Source organism: Solea senegalensis, unplaced genomic scaffold (genome assembly GCF_019176455.1).
Source record: "Solea senegalensis isolate Sse05_10M unplaced genomic scaffold, IFAPA_SoseM_1 scf7180000015328, whole genome shotgun sequence".
Lineage (NCBI taxonomy): Eukaryota > Metazoa > Chordata > Actinopteri > Pleuronectiformes > Soleidae > Solea > Solea senegalensis.
In genome coordinates this window covers 25701-40699 of record NW_025321294.1, presented here as the reverse complement: position 1 = coordinate 40699, position 14999 = coordinate 25701, and positions in this window count along the sequence as shown.

Here is a 14999-nt window from a genome sequence, read left to right as displayed (position 1 = left end):
TGTGGACAGTCGCTGTATACTATCCTCAGTTTTTGGCCGGGGCCACACTGGATGCAAAAACAGAGCTTCTGCATCGCATAATTTCCTCCTTTTCATTTACTGTACACATATTAAGAGACTAAATAAACCAAACCTTCAGATTATGCATGTTGTGATTTGGCGCTGTACAAATAAAATTGAATTGAATCGAAAACTACCCAGGTGAGATGAGTCTCACTGTTATGAGAATAGAATTACCTCAAGTACTTCACAGCAGAAAAGACCATAATCCTGATATTTCATCAGTTTTCACTTTTGCAGCTTTATACTGATCTGTGACTGTTCTAGTCAAAACGTTTAGTTTAATACAAAGTCTTTAGAGTATTTAAAAATATAATTTACGACGGTTTTTTTTTTAAAGTTGAACTCAGTGTAAATCCTAGTATACAAGCTCCCTGTGTGAAAACCAAAGCTGTGTGCCACAGCAGATCAGTGGCTCTGCACATGCGTCCAGTCAATCCCCTGGCCTCAGATCCTGAGATTGAGGCTCCAAATGTAGAGACACAGGTCAAAGGTAAAGAGAGTCCCCACAAGTGTGTTTTGCAGTTGACACTTCTGAACAGGCTCTGGTTACACAGGATGAGTCAGACTGGAGGGATTTCCGTCCTCAGGAGGACGAGGAGGTTGTAGTTGTGGTTTTTAACAGTTGCAGTATTTTGGTAGGTAGGTCACAGAGCGAGAGATGGAGGGAATGAAAGAAGGGCAGGGACTGTAAGAACTCTGATCAGGTGTTCATTCATCGACTGAGAAGGAAAACAGAAAAATATTTTCCAGTCGATCTAGAATCTTCCTTAATTGTCGACTCCTCACCTTTAAACTTCACATGGTCCCTCTTCTCCAACTACACTATTTATCTTTTGTTTATTACAAAGTATTAAACAAATACCAGAAATTGTAAAATCAGAATGGAACCTGTCACTCTTATTTTAAATTTTTTTCTCTCTTTCTCTTGTATCTGTTCTTTGTATCCCATTCATTGTGTGCTTTGGGGAATGAAAGAGGAAAAAAAATATGAATAATTTTTTCAGTCATTAATTCTGAATCTTGTTTCTGTTTGTTGTATCATGTCCGAGTAAAGGTTTTAATACATTATGTCAAGTGTGTTTGATTTTATTTAAAAAAAAGAAAGAAAGAAAACTTCAATATATGTCATTAAAAAAAAGATGTTATAAATTGAATCAAATGTGACTGTAGTTGATGCTAACCTACAGTGGCTTCGAACACCAGTGTGCGCTACTTGTCGTTCATTTCTTTCTATGCATTGGAATGTTCCAACTGGGCCCCCACTCTGTCCTGGAGAGGTGATGGTACGCTCCTCAGTCCAGCAGGACCTCAGGGCCTCGGGTGACTGCTGGCACCGCACTTCCACCTGTCAACCCACAGAGGGAGCACTGACCTCTTGTCCTCATCCAACTTTCTTCTGCTCCACAGCTTCTGCTCCACCCACCCTCTTTTCCTCCTCATCATCGTCTACCTCCCTGCCTTCATCAGGTGATGAGGAAATTGCTCTCTTTCCCTCTCCTGCCCACTTTTTCCACTTTGACCAATTAGGAAGCAGCAGAGCTGGGATCAGAACATTTGTACTGGTAAATTTAACACTGCACCTGGGGTTCTTTTCTCTCCACCGCATATTTACAGTTGACAAACATGGAAATGTGTATTTGCAGCCATCGACTCATTGGCTGTCCTCTTCCATCTCCTCCATTTGTCTCTTTTTCTTTCATTCCTCATTTCATGACTCATCTTACTGCTTGAGACCTGAAATGATTCCCCAAACTTCCCCACAACAAAGTAGCTTCAGTTACTGCTAGTTAAATTTTGTCTCAGGCCTCTTAATTTAGGGTATTTAAATTATTTATAGCCTGATGACAAATGAAAAATGGTGTGGTCTGTAGCTATTTATGAAGTTACAGTTTCAGGCCATACAACTGATTTATCAGAGTAAGCTGGTGTAATAATTATTTCAGTATTAACATGTTAATATTTCGCTATTTGCTGTGCTTTAAACAATTTATCTAGTTTTGAGAGGGATGTGCATAGATTCATGATGACGTAGCAGCTGTTGGAGTACTAGTGTGTTTTTCCTCTGTGGCTGATGTGTGGTTGCCCTTGTATAAAATCACCCGGAATTGGTCTTTTTATTTTTGTCTTTTATTGGCCTGGTTCATTAAACGGCACAGAGTTTAGGATTGTTCACACACACCAGGGGAGAGTGTTGTGGTGAATGTTCCCCTGGCTCAAATGAGCTTGATGGAGCTCATTTGACAAACTTGATGCAGTCTGTCACTTTCCATGTTGCAGATTTCTCTGAGCCAAGTGTGCCACTGTGGGAGCTGCCACTGTAGTACCGGCAGCAGCCAGCAGAGGGAGCCGACACAAAGAGTTCTCTGTTCAGGACCACAGTACATCTATGTCAGCAGCAGCATCACACTTACAGGAGAAGTAAGTTGTCCGTTTTAAATCAGGAGAATAGGTACTACATTAAAGAAGGATGAGTTCCTCTCTGTTTAAAATTCCTCCCTTTTCCATCCTTTTGCTTTTGCTGCCTCACTTTTACCTCATAATTTCTTCTCACCTCCTCGTCCTTGCACTAATGTTCACCTTTGCTGTCAACCTTTAAAATGATTTTTTTTCTCAGTAGCATTTCATTCCTGCCCCCCTCCATCCCCAGTCTCCGTCAGGCCCTCATTTTTGTCTTCTCCTTCTCCCCCCTCTCTCGTGTTCCTCACCCATCCAGCACTGCAGAAAGACACCTTTATACCTGAGGTCAAATTCCTTTTAACTTCTGCCTCCAAAAATGTTCATTTTCATCAGGGGAATGTTGTTGCTGTGCACTAAATATGCAAGCCATGTTTGAAGTCACTGGCCAGCAGTGCTTTGGCAGATCTTGAGTGGGAGAAATACCCCACACGTCGCACTCCAACACACACACACCTGTGGAGGACAGCGCTTTATTGAATATGAGTGCAAGGCAAGATGTCAGGTGTGTTTGCTACTCACTGTTATTTTCTGTTCTCGCAGTCTCATCCACCCACACACTAAAATAAATATTATAATGTCCCTCTGAACTTCAGAGTTGCATAATTTACCTAGATCTTGCCCTGAAGAACTTTTATTTCTTGTGACATTTAAAAAAACAAGTAATATTTCAGTCTTTTTTTTCTCCCTGCAGACTTTTACTATCATAAATGGATCCACTGTGCCTTTAAATTATATTTGAGTCATGTTACTATGAAATAAAGATCTTATGTCTCTTTATAAACCACTCACTATCCGGCACCAGTACTCATTGACAAAATCAGGGATAATAAAAAGTCCTTTATTTACCTCAGTGACTCTAAAAAGTAAATCCTTCTCTCTTGTCATTAGTTGCTGTTATATTTTGCTGAGCTTGCCAATGCTTCTTGGCACGATTATATTCATGTAATATACCAACAAGCATTTCACACAACCACACTTCAAAATCCAGAACTGTCCCTTTAACTTGAAAGGCTCTTGGTAAAATCGGCTAGGATGAATTGTTATTTTTAGCCTAATCTTTCTCAACTTTTTGCTTCATGTCCATATTTTTTTTTTTTATGGCATAAATAAAACAGCGAACTCCCTGCCACATTTTTTCCATGTCTGTGAGGCCCAGACGTTTGAGATGGGGGGGAAAAAAAACTGTGTGACAACATTTAGCAATGTTAAATTACTGGTCAGCCACTGTCCCCGTGTTCTCTCAGCTGTAATAATACACTAGGCTCTGGGTATATACAGACCAAATGTGAGCCAGGCTACACTTAGATGACTGAGAGCACCTCCTATGCACAGCTATATCTGGGTGAACTGAGAACGGGTCTCACTGAGTATATAATTCTGCATATGGGGGCGGTTGCTCTTGCTTTCTAATCAAGAGGTATTGTGGGTAGAAAATATGGCTCAGAAAATTTCCTGACAGAAACGTTTTCAGAAAGAAGATCTCATGGTGCCACTGGAAATATTAAGAAATTATCCCATCATGAAAACACCTAAACTTGAATTTTATGATGGATTTGATTTGTTTTTCAGGTTTTCAAGGAAAACCAGGTTTAAGCCTTTTAACAATAAATGATTTACCAGCTGAAGTCTGGGATGTCTTAAGAATATAGTCAGGGCTTTATCTCACAGCCTTTTGAGACATCTACGCACCAAAGTCCGTACAGAAAACCATTTTTTAAGCTGTTGTAGACACAGGAGATGCTGGTCTACTGATGTCCCGTTTGTGTCACCGAGGTTAATTTGAACAAAGATTTTAAAAGCTGAGGTCCCAAAATAACATCTTTGAACTTACTGTTGGAGGCAGCAGTTGCTCAACAACTCATCTGTGCCATGATGTAAAATCACTGATTTTCTGTGTGGGCTTTGGTGTGGGAGAGTAAATGGTTTACAAAGTGAGACAGTGGATAAAGTGGCAAACATAATTCTCTTAAGATGGCATACACTACATATGGTGTAGGCTTTATTACAGGAACCTTTTATTTAATTGCATAAGTCATTTTTTCCTGATGTCCCCACTCGCAGGAACTGTTTTCACTGAGAGTGTACCTGTCTGTCTCCTGAGGGTTTAGACGCAGGGGGTGCACACAGCATCATCAGCAAAAACTAATCTGTCCTTTTTTGTGTAAAGGCCTAAATCTGTTTCCACAAACTTATGTGGTGCAACACAGGAACTCTCTCTTCTGTACACATAATGTACAGAGGAGCTGACATGTATGTCGTGGTAAGATTGCAAAGTGCCACCTCCTAATCGTCCTGTCCTGAGGAGAAAGACTGGGTGTCTCTCCTTCTGTGTGTGGGAGGACTAACAAGTTCTTGTCTCTGTGCCAGAGGAGAACGTGAGAGGCACGAAATGTGTCAGCGACGGGAAACTGGCAGACTGGGAGGAACAAGGGAGAGTAGATGAGAGGACAGACGAAGGGAAGAGGGAGGGTCGTGTTTTCATTCTGCTGCATCACAATTATTTATCCCACTGCCTTGGAATGCTGCGTGTTTTGTTTGAATGCCGCTACAGTTCTTTGATGCGTCCTCAGACTGGAGTGACCTACTGATCATAAACAATTGTGTTTTTTTTCCTGACCTCATTAACTGACACTTTCAGCTTCTGTTGTCTGGAAATCAACACTGTCTTTGCTTTTTGATCTTTTGAGCCTTCGTCTGTGGGATGGGTGGTTCACACAGCCACACTGGGTCTTCCTCAACAAGACCCCCTTTGAATCATGATATTGAATTATTTAGTAACTTTCACTTTTTTCTTACACTCGCACGTGTGACACCTGCCGACTGATGCTGATCGTCTGCGCTGGTTTGACTCCGGTGTAACCTGGCCCTGCAAGTTCAGAAAACATACATTTTCCACTGCAGACAATTTAGTTCCAACTCGAATCAAATTTGATAATTGGAAATGATAATTGTAGCATGTCCCCCATGGAAATCTGAGGTTTTTTTTTTTCATCTGTTCACTCACAAATTTAAAAGACAGAGTTAAATAAAATTTTCTGGCCATGCAGGTTTTGGACCAAGGAAGAAATGATTACATTTTTGCAGGAAAACGCATGCAGATCACAAATTAACTGTGGAAGACGGGGGTGAATTGATAGGAGAGGAAGTCTCCTTCATCCAGGTATGTACCTGCAGACATGCACTGCATAGTACCTCACTTGTGTTGTGTGAACAAACATATACACTCAAAATGAACAATACAAGTGTAGAAGTTAAGTTGTCTGTTGACCAGCAATGTTTTTTCCACCTCTTCTTTTGTGATCCTGAGGTGTTTCCTGGTCAAATGGGATTTGTTTTTCCTCCATCAAGTTCTTGGTCAACCAGATTGTCATCCCAAGAAAACTTCCAGTGGAATTCATACAGAAGTTTTCCTGATAAGATATCTGATGTGGCTTCTTCTGAACTAGAAGTAGCAGCAACAGCTCAGCTCCATCTGGATGTCCAAAGTCCCCACAGAGGAGGACAAGAGATGAAAGAAAGAATATAACCAGGTTTGCGTAGGTGTTTTCTAACTCCAGAAGATGGCAGTAATACAACATTATGGATGCAAGCTGTCATGTAACACCATAGAAGAAGAAAGTCCTCGCCATGTCTGAAAGAATGAGCCCAACCAACCATTAAGGAATATTCATTTATGGCCAGAACTCATGACCATAAGTGACCACAGTTCTTCTGATTGTGACAGAACAACGTGTGTTCTGTGAAAAAGACCATACAAGCCCAAAATTAGTTTAATTCAGTGGATCTGCCTAAGTAAGACTTTCTTTCACCATTTCATAAATGTATGGAAAAATCTCTGGAACAAAATGACCACAAGTCAAATTGATTACAATTGTTGAATTTATCTGACAGTGTTGTCAACTGATTTTCATGTTGAGTGAAGATTTCGGCTGTACATTTCATTTTCAAGCAGGAAAACCACCGTCTATGCTGCATGTCTTTCATATCCTTCAACTTGTTTCTTATTCCATCACTCAGCCCAGTTCTCCACCAATTCCCAGGTGTCTCCTTCTCCATCATGTCCTCCATTCACTGAGGTCTCGTTCTTCATCTTTTCTCATCGCTCCACGTTTCTCTCTGCTCTGCTACTGTACCCAGTGAGAGGGCCATGGTCTCAGCAGCTTCCTGTCTCACAAAAGACCCCTCTGTTTCCCCCCTCTGTGTTTCCTCCACTGCCACCCCACCTCCTTCCTCAACACCCCTGTGGTACATTCCCTCCCTCTCCCCTGGTGCATTCCTCACTGACCTCGGCCAGCTGAGGAGTCCCTCTGTCCACCAGCTCTGTGAGAGTGGAGCCTTCACTGACCTGTGGAAGCAGATGCCTCGTCTGGTTCGTCAGGGACGTACACGTTGAGCTACAGGACACAGAACAACACAGTATACTATGAACAAAACTATTTCTGGTGATATTTGAGCATGGATGTACAGTACTCTGGAGAATTGAGGGCTGAATGTAAAGAATTTGCACGTTAATATTGCTGTTAATAGGCGTCAGTTTAACAACACTAACCTCTGACTTCATGTTGAGCTCACATTCATAACCAGTTTCTAGTCAGAAACCACCTGTAAATAGATGTTTTGGAAAATAAATGTTCAGTGGATGATGTTGAACAATTCGTTCCGATGCTTCAGAGTGCGTAAAGTGAAGAAATTAGGGTTAAATCAGTTTTTTGTCTAGTGTTGATCAATCATTCCATAATAAAAATAATTTAATTTAAACTCAAGTTCACAGAGAGGGAACTAGATGCCTTTTCAATGGCAAACAGGGCAGAGAGAGGAGTGCAGAAACAAAAACTCTAAATGTTCTCTCAGCGATGGAGTCAAGTGACAGACTTTAAAAGTTAATTCCTTCACATGTCTTAAACTGAATTTCTCTGTATTCTTCATATTTAATTCACCCCTGTGTTTATTGCCAATCTCATTCTTCTGTTACCTGTCTATGTGTTGCTATTATCTAACTGATTGATGTTGATCAGTAACTGCATCCACAGTCTAAAAAAAGCAGTTGAGCAGATGGTGTGAAAACCGTCTCTTCATCCAGTTCCTCCTCACTTCTTTGTACGGGTCAGCTGGTCGAGGTCGAGCAAGGTGTCACTCTTATGGTAAAATGACCCACCTGACCTTCCCCTCGACCTCAAAGCATCCCTCGGACCAGTCTGGGTTACAGTCAGGCTTTGTTTCCCTCCAGCTGAATACTTTTAATGCTTCACATACTTGCTGCTTCTCCTCTTTCATCACACAACACATGCCGTTTCTCACTCATCTTTCTTGAAATGCTCCCTGATCCTCGTGGAGTTGATGAGCTCTTCAGTTGTGTTTCAAAAATACTTGCGTCTCTCTTTTTCTTAAATGAAACAGTTTCTGAAAAGGAGGAGAACGAGATTGTTGTCATAACTGCTTGTCAGCCTGACTTAAAGCGACACTATGCAACCTTTGTTTACCTTTTTTGATGGGTCACTGACTTGTAACAGGGAGAATGGAGCCTCTTCCATTCCCACTCTGCACCTGCCTTAACCTCTGTCCTTAGAACTAGGAGATGTGAAAAGAAATCTGGATGAAAACTAGCACGTAGACACTGATTTTAGCCACTTAACAAAAGGCTCAACATTAAACCACATGTTCTTGTCTTTCTCTCACAGATGAAGGGATTTTCTGACAGGAAAGTGATGACTGTGTGAACCGCTCAGACCAAAGTCCAGAGAGAAAATCAGTGATTTCACATCACAGCACACAGGAGCTGTTGATCCACTGCTGCCTCCTTCAGTAAGTTCAAATGTGTTATTTTCAGACTTTGGTGTGTGAAATCTTTTGTTCAAATTAACCTCAGTGACACAAACGGTCTACACGGGACAGCAGGAGACCAGCAGCTCCTGTGTTTGTACAAGTGTTCCAAGTTTTTCATTTTGTTTCCACTTTGCAAGATGGAAATCCGACTTTCAACTACAACTGGATCACACCATGTTGCTTAGAAAAAACTGTAATATCCCTTAAAGCCTCTATGAAGGAGTCAACTGATGCTGACTGTCCACAGATTTCACCTCTGAAAGGAGAAATGAGGGATTAAGAGAGGGGCAGTATAACATGGGATATTTTGCCAAAACATGGTTTAATTCCTGTGACCTTCATTTTCCATTTTTTAAACCTTTACACATTTGTTGTTGTAAAGAAAAGTGTGACTGAAGGCTACTGTGCTGCGCTGACAGCTGTTCTGTTGAGGTGACTTCATTTGTGGAAAAAGCTGCAACTCTAAAGACACAAATATGTAAGTCACTCAGGTCCCACCCTGTGTTTTAGTCAGTGGGTCAATTAGACATCCCTCCATCCATCCCTCCATGGATCCATCGTTTCCCTCCCTGCCTGTTTTTTTTTTTTCCTCTGGAATCTCCATGTGTAAATACCTTTTGATCCCTTCTCTCTCCCTCCTTCCCTCACCGAAGTCCACTCTCCATCTTTATCAATGGCCCTCATTCATTCCTTCTTTGCTTCTGCATGCCTGTGTACCCCCTCTTTCTATTCATTCCTGTGATTTTTTTAGTTTTTGCCTGTACCTTTCCACAGCCCTCCCCTCCCCTCCCCTCCCCTCCCCTCTCCTTCTCTCCTCTGTCTAGCAGCAGCAACAGCAGCGGTTTCCTCAGCCCTCTATGCCTTTTCTATCGCTCTCCTCCATCTTTGACTGTGTTGCATTTAGATGTAGAAGTTAAGATGTGGTTATTTCAGGTTCAGGCAGTATTCAGCAGAACTTATGAGAAAGTATTCCAATTACTCACCAGAACTTTAATTACCATTACAATTTTATTATTTGTTAAAAATGTACTAAACTGTTACATTTACATTTCCACCAAACGCATACCACATTAACAGTTAATTATTTTAGTGTGATATCATCAGTTTAATAAATTGAATGGGATCATACTAACAGAAGGACAGACTTACAGATAAAGCCATGCTGATGAAAATAGAACCTTCATGATGGAGGTAATAATAATAACAAATAAGGACAGACAGACAGACTGCAGATTATATTTTTTATTTTTACTGTTTTCTTCTTCTGTTTGTATTGTGTATATTTTGTATTTATATTGGTATTCATTCAGTGCATAATTTGACAGAGCTCGTAATACTTCGATCAATAAACTGTTTCTGATTCTGAACAACAATATAAAATACATGAAGCAGGAAAACAAGCTAAAGTTTTCAAAGTGCTGAAGAGACTAAAATATAAATGATAATGATGCTGAAGCCTATTTTAGTGCACATAGATTTTCAATGGCACCATTGCCATTTTATGTAAAGGTTCAGAATTCAGTATTCACATACAAGACACAACACCGCTGTGGTTATACTGTGAATGGTTGTTGAATGGATATTGATATTTTCATCTTTTTTCTACTACATTTTTACTGCATGGTTCAGTGTAGCCTTTCTTTTACCCTCATTCTGGTTCTTGCTATGTCACCAGTCTTTGTAATAGCCTTTTATTATTGCAGCCATTATGTTCCATCTGGGCAAATTACCTTCTAACAGTGAGTAATTGTGCTAAATTGAGCAAATCTTGGAGCTCACCTACAGCCATATTTAACTCGGAGAGGTTAGGAAGCTGCCTCCAAACTCTCAGGAAATAATTGCTAAAGCGTTGAACGCCAGTCAGGAAACATGTGCGCACACAAGAAAATGCTGAGGATGACAGAGAAGAGAACACACACTCTGCATATTCTTTCTTGGTTTAGTTAATCAGATATCAAAAGACAAGTATACGTATGCGTAGCGCGCGCTCAAACACACACACATGCTGTTACACATCAGTAGGCACACAAACTTGAGAGTTAGTGAACACTCACCCCACACAGAAAAACACACCCACTTCTGTGTACCCTTGCTGTACCTCCACCCTCCCTCACTCTGCCCCTTCGTCACCCCTCCTCCTCCTCCTCTCCTGCCTATTTCGAGATATGTGGTTAACTGGGTGTGTTCGGTGGCTAGATTGAAAATCACACAACCATTCTCTGTCTGAAGCCCCTGTTGTTTTTTCTACCTGGTTTTGCACACCTCCGGCGGCTCCACTGAGCAGATTCTTCACACATGGATTCACACATTAGCTTTGACCCCATTGTTAGTGCAGAGACAATCAGTCCACTCCCTTTTCCGCTTCCTCCCAGTCCATCCCTCGCTCTGATCTATTTCAGTTGTGTTGTGGCTAGCAGGGTGTGTGTGTGTGTGTGCGCGTTTGCAGCCCAGCCCAGTAAAGTACAGACTTTTCAGGGAAGTCAGCAATATAATATGGCCGCTTTATAGTAATTACAAGGTTCTTCTTTTGGAAATAGCACTCGGAGAGCGCTGCCCACAGGCAACTAACTGAGTCCGTCTCCAAGAGCTAATGCCATCCCTCCTGCTTCCATTGACCCACATGTTTCCACAGTTGACCACTGTATCAGCTGGATACCAGTCACGCTTTGACATTACACCCAGTTGAGATTCCAGAGCCGTCTGACCGGACTGAGATCCAGCTCCCAGTTTGGTGGGTGGCCATGTCTGATGGAGCTGTCCCACAGGGAAACCTTGTGGTCTCTGGCCTCGTAAAGCCCTTAAATTATTGCCCACTAAATTAAAATGTTGTAATATTTAAAATATGGCTGGTATTGAAAGTTGATTGTATAATTGGAGGGTTCACATCAACCTGTAACACACATGTGGGCGAATGGAAGCACCTGTCTGCTGTTTCTGTCAGGTTATCTCACCCTGTCACATGGGCCTCGTGCCGCTCGTCTGATTTTGATTGGCAGTCATGTGGGCAGCTCCTGTTTTCTGGAGTTTGTGGTACCTCCATAATGTGCTGAATGATGCTCGACAGATTGAGTAAATTAAACTGTTGCTGTAGCAACTTTGTTTTATGCTGACATGTCAAAACTGGACCAGATGAGATTTTAAAGCCACCGCTTAATTAATTCAAGACAAAAATGTAGTATGTACATGTGAAATGTGTGTGTGCAGATGTTTTTATGGATTTTCTCCAGTTGACTGATTGAATCCACATCCAGTCACATGAGCCACAGCGACGAGCGTCTCACCAAAGCAAACACAAGCTGCCACAGGTATGTACCTGCTGATGCGCCTGCTGTTAACCTGGTTACAGTCACCTTAATTTAACATATTAAAATATCACTAATCAGTAATGAAAGTAACCATTAGTTTGCGGTCATTAACAACTGGACACTGAATTCATGGTTTATGTGTGATACAAAGTAATTTACAATAATTATGAGTTAATAAATGAGTTATGAGTTTAAAAATGAATTAAACCCAGGTCAATAAGATTTTAAGGTGAAAACAACATCTGATTAATATGTGATAAAAGTCTAAAACATGAAGAAAAGCATTCAAATACATGCAGTCCAGATATTATCCAGCTATTCAGTATATACAGTAGAAAACAAAAGCAGTAATTATGAGTTCTCTGAAGTCCTGGACAAAACCAATTTTGAGCAGTAGCCATCCTAGAATATTAATATTTGTGTTTATTGTAGACACATGCACACGTACAAACATATATCACTCATTTCTTCTGGGGTGTCTTTTTTTACAGCCTCTGGCATCTACTTTCACAGCACAAGAATGTTAAAACCATGTAGAAAAAAATAAAACACTTGGTCCACTGTGTCCAGAAAGACAAACATGAGAAGCCAGAGCTGCCTCACTGAGGGAGAATTTCCTGGACGATCTGATTTGGTACAAAGGCCCACGCAGTGAAAATAAAAACTGTGGAGCTACAGTTTGTCCAAATTCTGTTTATTCTCAGTTTTACTAAATAAAAATGCATCAGTATTTGCATTACTACTCTTTACCCTCTGATACCCTCTCTTTCTTCCTTCTCTCACAAACACAAAAATCTATATTTTGCTTTTGGTTTCCATGTAGTAACTATACTCATCTGTATGATTCCTGATGGATAATTGCTGCTCAGTTGATGGTTTCACCGAATGATCACACAACAGCCGCTCCTTCTCATTCTCCTGACATCAAAGCTCAGCTCTGTAGTTTCTTATGAGAGAGCAGTGCACTGTTCTTCCTCTGGCAGCCTCACATGCAAACTCATAGACATTATCACCACCACACACAACCTAAACCATGGCCATCATAACCAAAGCGTGTCCCTTTATTCTTCGTCTGGGATTTAGCATCTTATAGACCTCCTATCATCTTCTGAGTGCAGAGAAGTAGAAATCTTTGAAAATCAGCCAGGATCAACAGAAAATCAGTTCAAGTTCAGTGTACTTTAACTAAAATACAATATTTTATGATTTGATGTCATAAAAATGTAAATTATATGAAATTTGATGATATTGCATCAAAACATAGCAGATTTTTAGTGTGTCAAAATTTCATTTGCAAAAAAATCTCTGGATAGTGACATTCTTCTACTGTTGGCAGTTTTTATGAATTTCAGCTTGTTAACATTCACTTATTTGTATGTATCCTTATGTAAATTCTATATTTTTATCACGTTTATTTCAAACTACTGCATTGCTGTCCCAGTTGCTGCTGCGACACAGCAGCAACTGGGTTCAGTGTGTAACATTTAGAAGGGTTTATTGACAGAAATTGAATATGGCCCGTAAAGTTTTTAAGTGTATATTTGCTTCAAGATGAAAATAGTTTGGTTATCTTAGCCTTAGATTTAGCCTTTTATATATATACTTTAGGTAAAGGCCTTGCTTTAGAGAGGTCACCATGTTTCTACAGCAGCCTGAATAGACATCAGCTTACCTTGCAAACAAAGAGGAAAGATATTCTTTCTGGTCTTTGAAGGCCACCGTAGTCCCTTGACCACTTGTATATTAACTTCAATAACAGTGATGGGCCACAGTGTGGGCCGCAGCCCCCTGGTGAGCTATGAAGGTACTGCATCTGCATGGTTAGTTAAAGTTAAACTTGCTACTTTAAGTGAATAAATCAGAGCTTAACTGTTCAACTGTAATTGTCCACTTGTTTTTAAGAACAAATGATATATAATTTAAGTTATGGTCGGCTACAGATTTACAGCAATAAAATCGGCTGAGACATGCTGCAAGTTGGCAGGTAATTCTTAAGGAATTTCAAGTCTTCCTGAACTTTGCTGTGGTAACATACACTAGTTTTTAGTGTATATTTGCAATTCAACTACAACTCTGTCTAGGTAGGAGCGCTGGCCTAAAACTCATATAAACTGAGAATATTTGATGAGATAACTTATAGTCTGTGAGTCTGATCAGTTAAAGCTCCACTGTGTAAGATTAAGGTTGACATTTGGCAAAAATGGAACATAAAACAATTATTCTTGTGGGGGGTTTGTGTTTTCATTGACGCAGAATGAGCCTTTAGTATTTCCATTTTGTACCACCATGTTTTCAATGGACAAACCAAACTCATTTTCAGTTTTAATTTGTAACTGAATACGTTTGGAAGGAAAGAGATATTCAGCTACAACATGCAACTTCACCAATAGGGGTCACTAAATCCTTCACTCTTTACCTTTAATACAAATCTATTTAAAATCACCTGAACTCTGCCGTTTGAATGCTCAGACTTGGATCAAGTATCATCTAAATATGTTACGCCTTACAGTCATTTGTAAGGTGTATTTAAACATCATATCTATGCTTTCAACTTAACATAGTCCCAGAAATAATCACCTGGCTGTTGTCAGTGTTTAATTTGCACTCTTACATTTTCTCGATTGCTGCTCAGCCCTTTGAAAGAGTGATAGTAAGAGGGGTTGTTGTGGAAAGTATGTCAGAATCCAAACACGTCCCCCTGATTTTCCCTCAGAGAATGAGGCCTACATGAGGAGGGGGAGTGAAGAAATGAGAGGTAGTGAGAAAGCGTGAGCAGTATAGAGGGAACATCAACAGGTGATTATGGTTAATTACTGCTTTCTGGATGTGAAGTCTGCATTCAAAGAAAGTGACTAACCATGGTGTGTGTGTGTGTGTGTGTGTGTGTGTGTGTGTGTGTGTGTGTGTGTGTGTGTGTGTGTGTGTGTGTGTGTGTGTGTGTGTGTGTGTGTGTGTGTGTGGAGAGCAGGAACCTTTACGAGCCAGACGTCGGGGCACAGGGGACACGACTGATGCTAATGTTTACGACAGGTGAGGATATGAAAGCAACTTTGAAATCATGAAGGGAATGTGATCTCTATGAAATTACTGCTGCAAATGTTATGTCTCGCTGCTGGTTTGATAACTCCCTAATATGCATAGACAGTGCTTTCAGAACTGAGACTAAACCTTGTACGATGGATATACATGTATTTTACATTAAATGATAAAACATCACACACACACTTCACATATACAGTAAAGAGGACAAAATATCAAAAATACTCTTTATAAACCCTTGACCTTTTTACTCTCTTTGCTGCTCTAACACTGTCTTTTTAGTTGGACTAATAAAAGAAGACTATGTGACTT